The sequence below is a fragment of the Panthera pardus genome, unplaced genomic scaffold (genome assembly GCF_024362965.1).
Source record: "Panthera pardus isolate Hobbes unplaced genomic scaffold, ASM2436296v1 HiC_scaffold_7, whole genome shotgun sequence".
NCBI classification, from domain to species: domain Eukaryota; kingdom Metazoa; phylum Chordata; class Mammalia; order Carnivora; family Felidae; genus Panthera; species Panthera pardus.
The window spans coordinates 5,408,308-5,424,440 of NW_026527002.1; the positions used below are offsets into that span (position 1 = coordinate 5,408,308).

At 41.2% G+C, this 16,133-nt stretch overlaps 1 long non-coding RNA gene and 1 pseudogene across 1 annotated transcript; one reads left to right on the forward strand and one right to left on the reverse strand.

Annotated features, from left to right (window-relative positions):
• The window catches only part of LOC109258419 (meiotic nuclear division protein 1 homolog), a 34,044-nt pseudogene extending 31,339 nt beyond the window's left edge, over positions 1 to 2,705 (reverse strand).
• A 7,674-nt stretch (positions 2,706 to 10,379) lies between these two features.
• Positions 10,380 to 15,734, forward strand: LOC109258451 (uncharacterized). The gene is made up of 2 exons (XR_002076326.2): positions 10,380 to 11,317; positions 14,572 to 15,734. It is a non-coding gene; the product is annotated as an uncharacterized LOC109258451 (long non-coding RNA).
• Positions 15,735 to 16,133: the final 399 nt, after the last annotated feature.

The following is a 16,133-nucleotide window of genomic DNA, read 5'->3' on the forward strand; positions in this document are numbered from 1 at the left end:
AATAGGTGTTGTATTAACATTTAATATTACTGCTTGTACCCATCTTAGCTAACATTTTAAAAACAAACTTTACTGTGATTAATACAGTTTGTAAAGGCTCAGTGCTGTAATGGTACACAGCTGCCTAAGAATATTGCTCAAATTGAAAATAATTTGCTTATTTCTTTTTTCTTTTTTTTTAATGTTTATTTATTTTTGAGACAGAGAGAGACAGAGCATGAACAGGGGAGGGGCAGAGAGAGAGGGAGACACAGAATCGGAAGCAGGCTCCAGGCTCTGAGCCATCAGCCCAGAGCCCGACGCGGGGCTCCAACTCACTGACTGCGAGATCGTGACCTGAGCTGAAGTCGGACACTTAACCAACTGAGCCACCCAGGCGCCCCTATAATTTGCTTATTTCTATGATGTATGGTTTTGACAAAATTTTACAGATACCTCAAATGCACCTGGCCTAAAATTAAGTGCACATATCTTTTGAACTGCTCTTTTCCCTCTGTTCCTTCTCTCAACTAAGAGCATCCCACAAAGCTGGGGGGGCAGGTGATTACCTGGGGGTGATCTTAAATCTCTTTCTGTCTCTGCACTCTGACAATACCTGGTTAGGAAAAAAAAGATTGACGTTTTCCATTCAAATATCTCATAATAATTCCTATCACCTTAGATGAATATGAGTTGCTCTTTCCTATAAAAACTACTTTGAAGACAGGCTCGTCATTGAGCCTCTGGCTTTGGCCCCTTTGGATCTATTCATCTGGTTCCTAGAGTGACGTGTCTGTAGATCTCGGTGGCCTCTATGCTCCAGTCCAAATATCTTAACAGAACACATACCATCTGATGTCCAGTCCACTTGGGGCTGGAATCCTGTTAGACGATGAGCTGAGGCGAGCACTTTAGCCACAGCAGACAAGTCTCCCTTGGTCACCCAGAGTGTGCCATGTTGTTAGTACAAAAACAGTCCTCCGCAAAGGGGAGAACGCCTGGAAAGGGTGTGGGTTGGTAGAGGATGGGGCCACACAGGTGAAGCGAGACCCGAAAGTCAAGACAATATGAAAGAAATAATAAAAGACAGCGCTAGGAAGCAGGAGGCGAGGAGGAGAGATTTTTTTGTTTTACGCTTGTTACTTCATTTAAAATTAGTAAAATGATAAACACAGTTTTAGGTAAGTGACAATTCAGTACACTTAATTGGGTGATATAAAAATATACATACCCACAAGCGCCTCCACCAACATCGAATATTTCAACGCTTTTCGTCAGAGTACCCTCGAATCCCAAAATTTTGTTGTCAATTTATTTTTTTCAAATCCAAATTCTCTTTGGGCCCAAGAGTTTTGCAAATATGTGATCGCTCCATCTGTTAACAGCTTCTTTGGCTACTTTATTTTCTTGGTGTGTTTCCTCTCTGACTTCCGGGTCACATTCTTTGTATTTTTCTACTGCTGCCCTTAGCTATTCCCTTTGGTCTCAAAGTTAAAAAGAAAAAAAGCTCTTTTTCTAGCATGGTTGGCTCCTGCCAACTCATGTTAGTTTCCGGATGCTGTTTGGTAGGTCTGGGTGCTTACGATTGGATAACTGAGATTCCAGAACCTCCTACTTACATTTCCTCCAGGAAGAGCTTTACTTGGAAAAGCCCAATAATTGTTGGACGTTCCGATCCTCTCCCAGACAACCACACCGTCATCAACTAAGCTTGAAAGGACTTCTGACAGAGCAGTAATCCCTTTCTGTTTGGGAACAGCCTTCTCCATGTCTTTAACCGAAATTTACTTTTTATGTCAAAAAATGTTTCCAGCAGGCGGGCTCTCTTTTCCTCTGAGCTCAGTCCTTGTTTTCTTCGCAGGATCTAACCCAGCGTGGCATGCAAGCAAGGCTAAGTGAGGTGCTTCCCTAATAAAGCCACTAACTCCCTATCAACCAGCAGCCAAAGGCCAGAAGGTCAGTGATTCCCACCCGTTAGTGAAAACCCACGGATTTTCACCGAAATCATCTAACTAGCATTGAGTGACGATTCGTTAGGTTACTTTTGAAACTGCGAGCAATTTGGAAATGTGCCCTACATGCACATACATGTACACAGAAGGCTCATGGGTCAAAGATCAACAGGGCCTTTGGGGATCTGGGGTGTCCCAAGGCACCTGCCTGCCAGCCGGCTGACACCTTGTTTCTCTCTCCTGATAAGGGGTTGCACCTTTGGTGGCCCTAATCCAGGAGCCTGGGGCACCGGTCCTGAAGTGACTCGTGGTGCTTTTGAGGCTGTGCGATGTTCAGGTAACTTCTCTAAAGCCCGGTGTGTTCAACGGAACCTGCCCTCGAGGGCGCGGTCAGAAGGGAGGGAGGTGGCGGGTCCCCATGCTTAGGTCCCGTGGTTCAGGGGCGCCGAGGAGAGGCTCGAAGACACTGGGCTCTCTCGGTTGGTTTGTGATGAGGGAAAGGACTGCACAGACATCACGTCCCCCGTCTTTTCCCAGGCCAAGTGCGGTCAGTGGTCTCCCCCCTGGCTGGATGCCAGCCGTGAGCGCTTCTTGTCCCCACCGAACCCAACCTGCTCTTACCTCCGCCTTTTTGCGAGCTGCTCCCTCTGCCTGGCAAGCTTTACTCAAGGTGCTTGCAGAGTTCTCTCCTCCCCACCGAAATGAAGGCGTCTGTGCATCTCCTCCCAAACCCTTATTTTCCAAGAAGAATAAAGCACCTGTCCTTACCCGCATCACACCTTTGTAATATTGTTGCCACTTGAATTATCAACTTGCGTGTAGCTTTCTTTTTATTGACAGCCTTACTCCATTATCAGCTGGATCCTGGAGGGCTTTCCTTCCCCCTTCCATTTTCGTGCACAATATCCCATATAGATCAAGCTCTCAAAATGTTTTCTGCGCTTTAAATGTCAAACACGGGGCGCCTGGATGGCGCAGTCGGTTAAGCGTCCGACTTCAGCCAGGTCACGATCTCGCGGTCCGTGAGTTCGAGCCCCGCGTCAGGCTCTGGGCTGATGGCTCGGAGCCTGGAGCCTGTTTCCGATTCTGTGTCTCCCGCTCTCTCTGCCCCTCCCCCGTTCATGCTCTGTCTCTCTCTGTCCCAAAAATAAATTAAAAAAAAAAAAAAATGTCAAACACAATCTTAATTCTTTCCCCATGGAGTGATGGTAGAAAAGGAAGAAAGTCACCCCCGCCCCCCAGAGGGTACTGTTAAAAACATGTAAGTTGATTTTATACTAAAAGAAGATTTTATTTTATTTTTGTCATTTTGTTTTCATTTTTTAAATGTTTATTTGTTTTTGAGAGAGAGCGAGAGAGCACAATTCGGGGCAGGGACAGAGAGGGTGGACAGAGGACCCAAAGGGGGCTCTGTGCTGACAGTAGTAAGCCTGATGTGGGGCCCGAACTCAGGAACTGTGAGATCAAAGTCAAAGTGGGTCGCTCGACTGACTGAGCCACCCAGGCTCACCGAAAAGATTGAAAATGGTTTGCATCCTTTTTATACTTTTCAGTGTTTCACTTGTTTTATGATTTTGAATGTTAAGGTGGTTCGGGCAGACGACCTGAAGAGATCAAGGTTTTCCATTGGCAAAAATAACATAGTAAGGTTCAGTTTAACGAAGATATAACACCTGCTGGATCCCTAACTCTAATCACCGGGGGGGTGCTGGGCTGGGGGTGGAGGGTGGCCGTGGAACATAAGGAGGCAACTCTGGTCAAAATTTGGCTTCGAGGTATTTTGAGTGGAGTTTTTACGAGTGGAATTTTTACGCTTCTAGCCCACAATTTAGAGTTGCCAGCTGTCGTAGAGTTGGGAGAAATGACAACTTCTTCATCCCTCTGCTTCTTTTTCTTGAATCTGTCGATTCGCCACGCAGGCAAAAAGCGACGCCTTGGGGTCAACTGTCCAGTAAGAGAATCTATCAGAATCTGTGTTCCGGCAGTGGTAGGAAGAGCTGTGTGTGATGAAGTCAGGAGAGTTTTGTTGTGGATTCTGCTGTCCTTTATGGGGTGCGGGTGTTTCTGGTTTCATATGTGTAGTGTTTGTTTAATTCCGAGTAACCTAGATTTTGCAAAATGTGGTGCCGGCTGATCGCAGCAGTGGAAATGAAACAGAGGAAACCGAGACCACAGACTTCTCCTGGGGTTCTCAGGCTTAAAATTAGACTTGCTGGCGAGATTTCTTCTTTGTGAGAATGTACCTTCTGAAAATAGAAGGGATATTTTAAGTCTTTGCAAAAATATGCACCCCATATATAAAGTCTATGAGGTTCCTGCGTAACTGATCTCAAAACGCACTGTCTGCATTCTCCTGTTTAAAAAATTGTGTAATGGATTAAAGTATCACTTTGCGTACCATCGATGAATGTTCCCCTACTTACCAGAGTGATACTCTTTCCTTTTTCTGTTCTTTTATGATTGTGAAAAAAAAATGTCTGCCCTGACATCTCTAGCAATATGAAAGCATATAGAAAGTACATATATATGCTTTGTAACTTCTTTCCTTTCTCCCCTCTCATTCTAGAGCTCCAGAACCCACCTCTATTTTCAGTTGGGTGGACATCTTCCCAAAATCCTTATTGCGTGTGTTAGTTTCCTAAAAACTAGGGTTAGTCCTTACTGTGTGTATTAGTTTCCTACGGCTGCCATAACAAATACCACAGACGGGGCGGCTTAAACAGCAGAATCTGTTTTCTCATAGTTCTAGAGGCTGGAAGTCCAAGATCAAGATGTTGGCAGAGTTGGTCTCTCCTGAAGCCTCTCTCCTTGCCTCGCAGATGGTTTCCTTCTTGCTGTGTCCTCATATGGTCGTTTCTCTCTCAGGTCTCTCTCTCTCTCTCTCTCTCTCTCTCTTTTTAAATGTTTATTTATTTTTGAGAGAAAGAGGCAGGGGAGGGACTGAGAGAGATGGAGACACAGAATGCGAAGCAGGCTCCAGGCTCTGAGCTGTCAGCACCAGAGCCCGATGTGGGACTCGAACTCACGAACCACGAGATCGTGACCTGAGTCGAAGTTTGATGCTCAACTGACCGAACCACCCAGGCGCCCCGCAGATGCCCATTTTTCTATTGGGTTGTTGGTATTTTTCTTATTCATAATGGTTCTTCATATGTTATGACCATTTATCTTTCTGTTATACACTTTAAAATACTTTTAAAATACTTTTAAACACTTTTAAAATACTTTTAAACACTTTTAAAAACACTTTTAAAATACTTCTTTCAGATATGACTTGAGTTTTAATTTTGTGTGTGGGTTATTTTGACCTGGAGAGGTTTTACATTTTTATGTGACCAAATCTATACATGTTTTCCTTTGAAAAGTTTGCATGTTTTTTAGGAATGCCTTCTCTACCAATAGGCAATGGTGCTTTCCCGCTGCTTACATGCGTCCGTATCTCTCATTATAAAAACGTAAGATCAGGAGTTATGTCTGTTCATTTCACTTACTTTTTCCATGCAGCAGTATGGCTCAGAAACTTTAAATGTCAGGCCAAATAAGTCTACCTTATTCTTCTTAGTTTCTTGGAAACTTTAAATGTCAGGGCAAGTCAGTGTACCTTACATGTTGGTGCACAGTGCTGTATTATACTTTATTTAAGTACTTCTACTGTGATAACCATGCAGTCTTTTCCAAATTGTTTTGCCATTATCACAGTTTCAGAATCGCTAGTCTCGGTGATTAATGTTTAGATTTTAATTTACTCGATATTCTGTTTTATAGACAACATTACAAGATTCTTAGACATTTAACAGCCCATCTTTCCTTTATCAGTTTGAAATGCATCTTTCTTATGTTTTACACTATTATACCTCATTCTGCTTCTTGACTCACTTTTATTATTTTCCTATTGCTATGCCAAGACAACACTCTTTTAATTATTGAATAATTATAAAATGTTTGATTATCTGCTACAGCAAGTTAATCTAGATTATATATATATATATATATATATATATATTTTTTTTTTTTTTTTTTTCCCCCTAGGAGTGTTTAGGTAGTTCTTGCCATTGGCTTTATTTCCTTAACAAGCTGGAAACAGCTTGTCAAATTATAGAATCTTTTTGAGTCTGATTTAGATTGACAAACTGATTTGGGAAATGTTGACTTTTTTAGCATATCAAGACTCCTAGGGTATCAATGGTATGTCTCTATTTTTTCTAGTTCTCTTTGCTGTCCTTCAATAAAGGTTTCTTTATAAAGGCTTCACCTGTTTATCTTTAATTACATTCCTAGGTATAGTATTGCTTTGGTGTTAGAAATGGGATTTTTTTCCTATTACATTTTAGAATTGGATATCGCTGTTATGTAGGAAAGTTATTGTTTTTGTTGGATATTTATCTTGCATCCCGTTACATAACCCTGTCCCCAAGAGCTTACAAATTTAATGCAAACAAAAGCCAATCTCTAAATTGGAACATAAGGATAATTAGAGGCACAATCGCCAGAGATAACAATGAACCAAAGGAAAAGGTGGGGATGATTATGGAAGTTCCTCAAAGCTCTTCGAAGTGAGTATTTTGGCTTTAATTCAATAAATGATGGGAATCATTTTGGGGTCAGAGAAAGGCCATTGAGACCTTGGAGTTGTAGAATTTTTTTTTGTCACACTGCATGCAATCTGGAATCAAGGTAGCCTCCTGGGAGGCTATTCTGGTACTATAACCTCATAGAGAAAAGGGCCTTACACCAAGTGGCAAATAAATTAATCACTTCCAAAGAAGACGCAGGGGCGCCTGGGTGGCTCAGTCGGTTGAACGTCTGACTTCCACTCAGGTCATGATCTCACAGTTCGTGGGTTCGAGCCCCGCATCGGGCTCTGTGCTGACAGCTCAGAGCCTGGAGCCTGCTTCGGATTCTGTGTCTCCCTCTCCCTCTGCCCCTACCCCACTTGTGCTCTATCTCTCAAAAATAAATAAACATTAAAAAAAAATTTCAAAGAAGACACAAATAGGACTTAAAAAGGTTGCATATGAGAGAAGAGCATGGTATTCAGAATTTTTATTTTAGTAGAATGGAATAACAACGATATGATTTTCCACAGTGAGTGGGAAGCTGGTTTAATGAAAGACAAACGACGTTTGGATTAAGACCCATTTAGATAAATTTTGAAATAGAAAAGCACGCTTGGTATGAAACCAAATCTGGGTGATCGGTGCACTGAAATAATTCAACAGCATAGCACGCTTCTGTTCTTGGCACAACTCACCATTTCCCAATCTGCTTTTGAGTCACGATGTAGTTAAGACCTATTCCTTCCCGGTGCTTCCTGATGTGGTTAAAGGTCTTCTGTTTTTGCTTTTGTTTTGTTCGAAAATTATTAAACTGGTGAGAAATGATTAATTGGAATGAGTTTACAGGGAGTGTGACTTTCTAAAAAGTACAGCTGTGCTCAAGTTGAGCTCTTTGTAAATGGTGTTTTGATGATTGAAAAAGGGTAGAGACATTAGATTTAAAGTTAAAGGTCACATGTATGGGGAATAGGAGGGAAAATGAGCGATGCTTTCAAAAGCCTTTGCAAAGGAATAATTTCTGTTGATGGACAGTACGGATGTTTGAATCATAGAAAGTCACAAAATGCAACTTATGGTATTTATATGTATCATAAATTTGTTTTTTATTTTAATCAATAAACAGTTATTGACTATTCAATATTAAAAGTTTCCTAAAAGTACTCCCGAGAAATCTCAAAAATAAGAGGGGGGGGAATATTTGATTGACAAAAATAAATTTTTGGAATTTCAAAGTTATCTCTTTCATAGGATAGATGTTATGAATAAAATCCAAGCAGCAGTTGTAGACATAAGTGAAAATACTATAGGTGAATTTTAGGCATCCTCTTGTTAAGCTTCTTGTTAAGGGATTATGAGAACATAATCCATTTTATGGTCCATAGCACATTATAAGGGCCAATCAGAAAACTAATAGCATTTCAAGGATACCGAGATTTCCAGTAGGAACTCAACATTTATTTGATGGTTAATGCTAATTACCTATCCATACAAATAGTTGAAAAAAAATAGAAATGCTTGATTGAGAGCTGCCATCAAGTGTTTGGACTTTTTTTTTTTTTATGTACAGTTTTACCAGTTTTATTTTATTTTATTTTTATTTTAGAGGTGCGGGGAGAGGGGTAGAGGGAAAGAGAGAGAAAATCTAAAGCCGGCTCCACGCTCAGCATGGAGCCCCACGCCAGGCTCCATCCCAAGACCCTGGGATCATGATCTGAGCTTCAATCGAGAGTCGGATGCTCAACTCACCGAACCACCCAGGAGCCCCCAGTTCCACCAGTTTTAACACATAGAGAGTCGTGTTGCTGCCACCACATTCAATATATAGAACAGTTCTGTCACTAAAAAGTCCCTCATGATGCCCCTTTGTCATCATCTCCTTCCTCGACCGCCGACCGTTGGCCACAAAGGATCTGTTCTCTGTCACTGTGGTTTTGTGTTTTTGAGAGTATCAGACAAACAGTATCATACAACATGCAACTTTTGAGACTGGCTTCTTTCGCACAGCCTTACGCGTTTGAAACTCATCCAAGTTGAGCCCATCCATAGTTCATTCCTTTTCATTGCTACAGCATCACTTCGTTGTGTTGTCGGACCTCCATTTATTCATCCACTCAGCCACTCAAGGACATTTGGATGGTTTCTGGCTTTTGGCAATTATGAAAGAACAGCTATAAACATTTAGCTAAAGGTATTTAAGTGAGTATAAGTTTTAATTTCTCTAAGGTAAATAAATACCTAGGAATGGGATTACCGGGTCATACGGTAAAAGGTAGGTTTAATCTATTGAGAAAGCGCTACATTATTTTTCAGAGTGGCTGTGAGATTTTGCATCGCCGTCAGTGATGTTGGAGATTTCCAGTTACTTCATATCCTTTTAGCACTTGGTGTTTTAGCCATTTTAATTGGTGCGACTCTCACTGTGGCTTTAATACGCATTTCTCCAATGGTTGGTATTGTTGAACATGTTTTCTGCGTGTTTATTGGCCACCCTTATGTCCCCTTTGATGAAGTGTATGTGTAAGTTTTTGTCTATTTAAAACAATTTTTTTAGTGTTTATTTATTTATTTTTTATTTTTTAACATTTATTTATTTTTGAGACAGAGAGAGACAGAGCATGAATGGAGGAGGGTCAGAGAGAGAAGGAGACACAGAATCTGAAACAGGCTCCAGGCTCTGAGCTGTCAGCACAGAGCCCGATGCGGGGCTCGAACTCACGGACCGCGAGATCATGACCTGAGCCGAAGTTGGACGCTTACCGACTGAGCCACCTAGGCGCCCCAGTTTTTGTCTATTTTTAAACTGGATTATTTTCTTAATGTAGAGATATGAATTTTATTTACTTATTTATTTTTTTTGGTATAGTCTGAACACAAGTTGTTTGTACAAATGAATATTTTCTCCTAGTCCGTAACTTGCCTTTTCAATCTCTTAACAATGTCTTTCCCAGTTCAAATGTTTTAGAATTTTAATACTATTTAAGTAATCAAGATTTTCATTTTAAAGATTGTGCTTTTGGTATCATGTGTACTCTAAGTCACAAAGATTTTCTCTATTATTTTCTTGTAAAACTTTATAGTTTTAGGTTTTTTTATTAAAAAATTTTTTTTAAATTTTTATTTATTTTTGAGAGAGAGACAGAATGTGAGCAGGAGAGGAACAGAGAGAGGGAGACACAGAATCCGAAGCAGGCTCCAGGCTCTGAGCCATCAGCACAGAGCCCGATGCAGGGCTCAAACTCATGAACCGTGAGATCATGACCTGAAGTCAGAGGCTTAACCGACTGAGCCCCCCAGGTGCCTCTATGTTTTATATAAAACATAAATGTTAGGTCTGCAATCCACTTTGAGATAATTTTGGTATAAGCTGTAAGGTTTAAGTCAAGTTTTACTTTTTTTTTCTTCAGGCATTGGTTCATTCACCTGGGTTGTTGAATTTCTGTGTGTAGAGTTATCAGGACATTCCCTCCTCCCTCCTCCTGGTAAGGTCTGTGGAGTCTGTTGTGATATTCCACCCCTTCCCACACCTCCACTCTCTTCCCCCCCTCTTATAACCCCCCTCCATTTTCTCCTCCCCCTTTCATTCTTGATATTGATGGTTGTGTCTTTCCTTTTTTTCTTTGTTAGTCTTGCTTGAGATTTATCAACTTGAACGATTGTTTCAAAGAATGAGCTTTTGGTTTCCTTGATTTTCTTTATCTTATTTTGGTTTGCTTTCCATTTTATCAGTTTCTGCCCTTTAAAAAAACATTATTTCCTTCTTTCTATGTCTTTGCTTCCCCCCGCCCCCCTACTATCTTAATGGGGAAACTGAGACTATTGGGTTGAGATTTTTGTTCTTTGCTCTGACTTTCCCTCTAAGCACTGCTTTATATTTGTTCAGTTCAGAAGGTTTTCTAATATCCTTTGAGGTCTTTGACCCATGAATTACTCAGAAGTGTATTGGTTAATTTTCAAGTATTTAGAGACTTTTTTGTTCTTACTGCTATCAATTTGTAGTTTAACTCCATTATTGTCAAAAAATATTCCTTGTATAATTTAAATACTTTAAGTTAGGGCTTGTTTAAAACTTAAGATGTGGTCCATATTGTTGCATGTTTCACGTGCACCTGAAAAGAATGTATTTTTGGTGTAATGTTCTACACATACCAGTTACATTCAGGTGATTGATTGTATAGTTCTTTTATATCTCTTCTGTATTCATTTTCTCTCTACCTGTTCCGTTGATTACCGAGAGAGGAATGTTAAAGTCTACAACTATGCTTGTGAATTGCTCTCTTTCTTTCCGTTTTCTCAATTTTTTTCCATTGTGGTGAAAAACATATATAAAGTTTATCATTTTGGCCATGTTTTGATGTATGATTCAGTGACATTCAGTACGTTGACTTTGTTGTGCAAACATCTCTACTATCCATTTCCAAAACTTTTTCATCATCCCAAATGGAACCCTAAATGTTAGCGACTCCACATTCCTGCCTCCCCGCAACCCCTTGTAACCTTTATTCTACTGTCTCCATGATTTGCCTATTCCAGGTACCTCATGGAGGGAAGATCACACAATATTTATGGTCTTCTTGGTCTGGGGCTGCCTTGAGCCTAGGCTCGGGCACAGCCGAGGAAAAATGGGAAACTCATCACTCGTTTGGAGTAGAAGAGTCAGGATGGATGTGCTCATTCTGTCTTGCCTGGAACTAAACCTCTTCCCTTCAACATGATTGTTTTATCACAGCTTGTTGAGAAAACTGCATGGTGGAAAATGTTTGCCAGAAAACACGTATGGGGGCACCCGGGTGGCTCCATCGGTGGAGACACGAACTCTGGATTTTGGCTCAGGTAATGATCTCACGGGATTCGTGAGACGGAGCCCCATGTCAGGCTCTGTGCTGACAAGCAGGGAACCTGTTGGGATTCTCTCTCTCCTTCTCTCTCTGCACCTCCCTCCAGCCTCCACGTGCACTCGCACCCACGTGGGCTCTCTAAATAAATAAATAAATAAATAAATAAATAAATAAACATTAAAAAAAATCACTTCTAGGGGTACCTGGGTGGCTCAGTTGGTTAAGCATCCGACTTCAGCTCAGGTCATGATCTCACGGTCTGTGAGTTCGAGCCCCGTGTCGGGCTCTGTGCTGACAGCTCAGAGCCTGGAGCCTGCTTTGGATCTTGTGTCTCCCTCTCTCTCTGCCCCTCCCCTGCTTGCACTCTGTCTCTGTCTCAAAAATAAAATAAAAACATTAAAAATTTTTTTAAAAAAATCACTTATAAACTAGAAACTAAATTTATTCTTAAAGTTATTTTTGACTATATAGGTAATGTATTAGTAATTCTCCTTGCAATAGGTAATTAACATAGTTAGGATCAAAAGTTTCCTTTCATCAAACTGTCTTGTCTCAGTTTTTTTTTCCCCCTTTCCTAGAGGGTACTTCATTAAACAGCTTTTTTCTCCTCTCAGTGGCATGTCTTAGAGGTCTAGCCATGTTTGTCCATATGGAGAAACCCCACTTTTAACTGGTTCATTGTATTTGATCGTTGTGATTTACCTCAGTTTATTAGGCCATTCTCCTATTTAAGTACCTAGATTTTTAAAATAAAGAACATGTTTGCTTAGAAAGAATGTTAACATCTGTGTTTTAAATGATCCCTGCAGCTTCAAGTAGTCTGGTCCTGTGAGTTTTAATGGTGTTTGCTGAGGTTCTTAATTTGATTGCTAAAAGCTCACATTTTTTGTTTCTCAGCATCAAACTGTAGTCTTAACACTATTAAACCAAATGTCAAGTCTCTTTGCTCAAAAGCAATGCACTAAATTGAATGCCGGTGGAAATCAGTCACCTTTAATTGAATTCCAGTAGCTTTCCCAAGAGTATAATTAAAATAATTGGCTCAATCCATAGCCACAAAAACTCAGTCCAGAATAACATAGCTTTCCTTATAATACTCTAATAGGATTTGATTTCTATACAAACTGGATTTTTGCCAGACTCCAAATCCTCATCTAACATCATTATTTATTTATTGGGCCATACATGGTTCTGCTTCTTGGGGTGTTGAGAATTGCATTTTACTCCAGCTACAGTACTGATGTTCTCTAGAAATCCATACATGAAGTCTCTATTTCCCTTTCCCCTAAGGACAGACCATGTGATTAGCTGAGTTTAAGTCATGTCTCTGCTCCCTGGAGGTACTGGGGAGGGGAGAGAGAAGGTAGATTTTCTGTTCCTTAATGGGAAATGGGTGCCATGGAGGTCACAATGGGATCAGTCATTTTCCAAAAGAAAATCATTTAGCTGCTCAAAAGTGATGTTAATTACATTAATGCCAGCTGCTAGCCTTTTAAATGAGCATGACCCTTCCCATCTTTTTATTTTTATTTTTTTAGTTTATTTATTTATTTTGAGAGAGAGAGACAGGGGGAGAGAGAGACAGGCAGAGCGAGCATACTGGGGATCTGTATGTGTGTGGAAGTCCTGGACCCAGAAAAACTTGATTTTCTCTCCCTTTTACTCTTTGATTCCCAGTTGATCTGGGAAAGAGCATGTGTGTGTTTGGTCAGGGATCATCCCTCACTGTTCCAGTTCAGCATGCAGAGCGGTGTAGGGAAATTATTTGCTACTTGATTTAGCTATGCTTTGCTGCATGGAGTAAGTAGGAGATTATGGAAAGCCTAGAGAAGAAGATATCTAAAAAGAGAGAGAAGGAGAAGAAGTGATGGCTAGATATGTTGGGGATGGAAGTAATAATTAACTACGAATTCAGAATAGAGCTTCAAAGTCTCGTCTACTTAATCGCCACACTAGCTTGTTGGCTATAGACAAAGATAACCATAAAATAGGGGGAAATAATTTCAATATTCACTGCTACCCAAGTAGGCCTGGGAAATAGTCAAGGAATAGTGCTTGTACTTGCGGGAAAGTGTTCAGAGGGTGTGCATTGACATGCGTACATACACGCACAGCAGGGGAACTAACAGGCAAGCAGCAAGGCGGAACCACTCTGAAGAGAAGAATGGTAGGTTTTTGTTCCCAGATCTGAGTCTGGGGAGTAATTACAGCCTTTGGGAGAGAGCCTCAAGACCAGAGGGGTCCTTTAGTCCTTCTTCTTCTTCTTCTTCTTCTTCTTCTTCTTCTTCTTCTTCTTCAGGAACTTTATTTTTTCTTTAATGTTTATTTATTTGTGTGTGTGTGAGAGAGAGAACACACAGGAAGAAGGGCAGAGGGAGAGGGAGACGAAGAATCCAGAGCAGGCTCCAGCCACTGAGCTGTCAGCACAGAGCCTGACGTGGGGCTCGAACCCACGAACCATGAGATCATGACCTGAGCCAAAGTCAGATGCTTAACTGAGTGAACCACCCAGGCACCCAGAGTCCCTCTGCTTCTTTAGAGGGGCTGAGTTGCTAGTGGCCCAGCTGTCTCCTTTCTACATTCCTGCCCCCCTGGTGGGGAAGTGCTACAGGAGAAAAACACCTTCAACACAACTGGAGCTATGACAAGTTGTCCTTCCATACTTGATGAGTCTTTAATGCTTTCGGTTTCCTTGTTCAGCATTCTGTCTTGTGGCCTCATAGGGGCTATTTTATATTTCCTGCATTCTCTGACATGTCCTTTTTTTGTTACTATTGGGAAATAACTCTACTTCCTAGTTTATGAAGAAAGACGGCACCATAAGCTTGTACTTTCCACAGCTTCTGTTGCCATCTGTGTATTGATAACTCTGGGTCTCTAACTCCATCCCAAATGGCGTCTACCGAACCTGAGTTCTACAGACACTTTGGGTGTTACTGAACGTACTCTCCTTGTCACCCCTTGTGATCAGCACCCTATAAATAGTACTCAAGCTAGGACCCTAGGGAGGGATCATTCTTGATGTCCCCTCCCCTGTCCTTAAAACCATGTCTCCTCCCCTTCACTACCATATCCCATCGGACCAATCACCAGTTCTAGTCGGTCCTGCTTTCTTACTATTTCTCTTCAGCTCTTCTGTCCTCTGGATGACTCTGCCTGAGTCTCTCCCAGTTCCAGGGCATTCTTCCATGCTGCCTCTAGAGTGATTTTTCTAAAGTAGAATTCTATTCCCTTTTTGTTTTTATGTAGATCCTGGCTGTGGCTCCTCCATTGGACTCAGGAAAGTCTCAAGTTCCAAACCTTTGGTGTTCAAGAACCTCATGGTCCAACACTGCTCACCTCACCAGAATCCTCTCTTGCTACCTCCCCCCTTCCCAGACTTCTGCCTTGTCAGAGGATATACAATCCAGAGTGCCTATGAATTCTCTGGAATGCTTATTTAAAATACAAAGTCGTAGGCTCCAGATTCTGAGATAGTAGATAAGCCTCAGGGCTCTGGAAGCTGCATTGCAACAAGCTGGGCAACTCATATGGAGGGGACTTATGGACCCCACCTGAGAAATCCTGCTGATCAGGTTCAACGCTAGGCTATTTCTTAAAGCTTCGTGCTGTTTAGTCTCTAGCATTTCCATGTGCTGCATTCACTACCTGGAGTACCCTTCCCATTTTTCATCTTCTGCCTTCCTTACTTCCAACCCTGCCTGGTTCTTTATCCTTCCCTTCCAGGATGCAGCTTTCAGATGGTGTCTTCTGAGAAACCCTCACCACCCTTTCAAAGCTAAGCGGGTGAACCCCCCTTCTTTGTACATGCTAAGGAATTTATTACACTATCACTGCCTGGTCACTGGTTTCTCCTATATAAGCGGATGAGCTCCTTATGGGCTTGCCTCTGATTGGTGAAATCTTCTGAACTTGACATTTTCAAAAGAATGACAGTGCTGTACGAAGGCCATTAAATAAGTCCTATCCCCTGGCAGCACAAAATACCACAGAAATGGTATATACCTTCCATCTTTCTGTTCAACATAATACCAAGAGTGAATTTCTTTTAGCCTTAGTTATATAGCATGTTGGCTTTGCTTAGGGAGAAGCATGGAAACACCTCCCAATAAGTTCAGTATTGAGCCCAGAATTAGCTAACTTTCTTTCTGTCTTTCATTCATTTGATTTTTAAGTAATCTCTACACCCAACATGGGACTCAAACTCATGGCTCCAAGATCAAGAGTCGCATGGTCTACCAACTGAGCCAGCCAGAGTGCCCTTCAGAATGAACTAACTTCCAACAAAACATTTCAGGGGAGGATAATTAACCTCACTGAAGTGGATGATGAGTGTTTTTGTAAATATATTTTAAAAATTGAAGTCTTATTTTTAATAAGACCCATGGTAGTAAATCTCTATGAAAAGAAGATCTTAAATTGTGTAGGGTTTTTGTGTTCATTTGCAGGTTTCCATTGGAAGAGGGGAACATTTCTGACAACAGCTAGAGCTATTGGCAATAGCAGGAAAAAGATTATTAGTTTTTGAGCTTTCAGGCAAGAAAATTGATGAATTAAAAAGCCTAACGCATCACTGTTAGCAAACCAGATTTAGGTGAACAATTATCATAGAATGGGCCGAACTGTCATCCGTGCTTCTAGGTGTCCAGGGCAGAAATAATTTTCCCTCAAGCTTAATTTTGAATTGTTTAAAAAAATTTTTTCCCCATAAAACAGGAAACAATTGTGTGACTCAATTCCAACATTCTTGTATTTATTCCCACTCTTGCCTGGCGGTGTGTCAGGTTTGTGCAAATCAGTGATGATCTTGG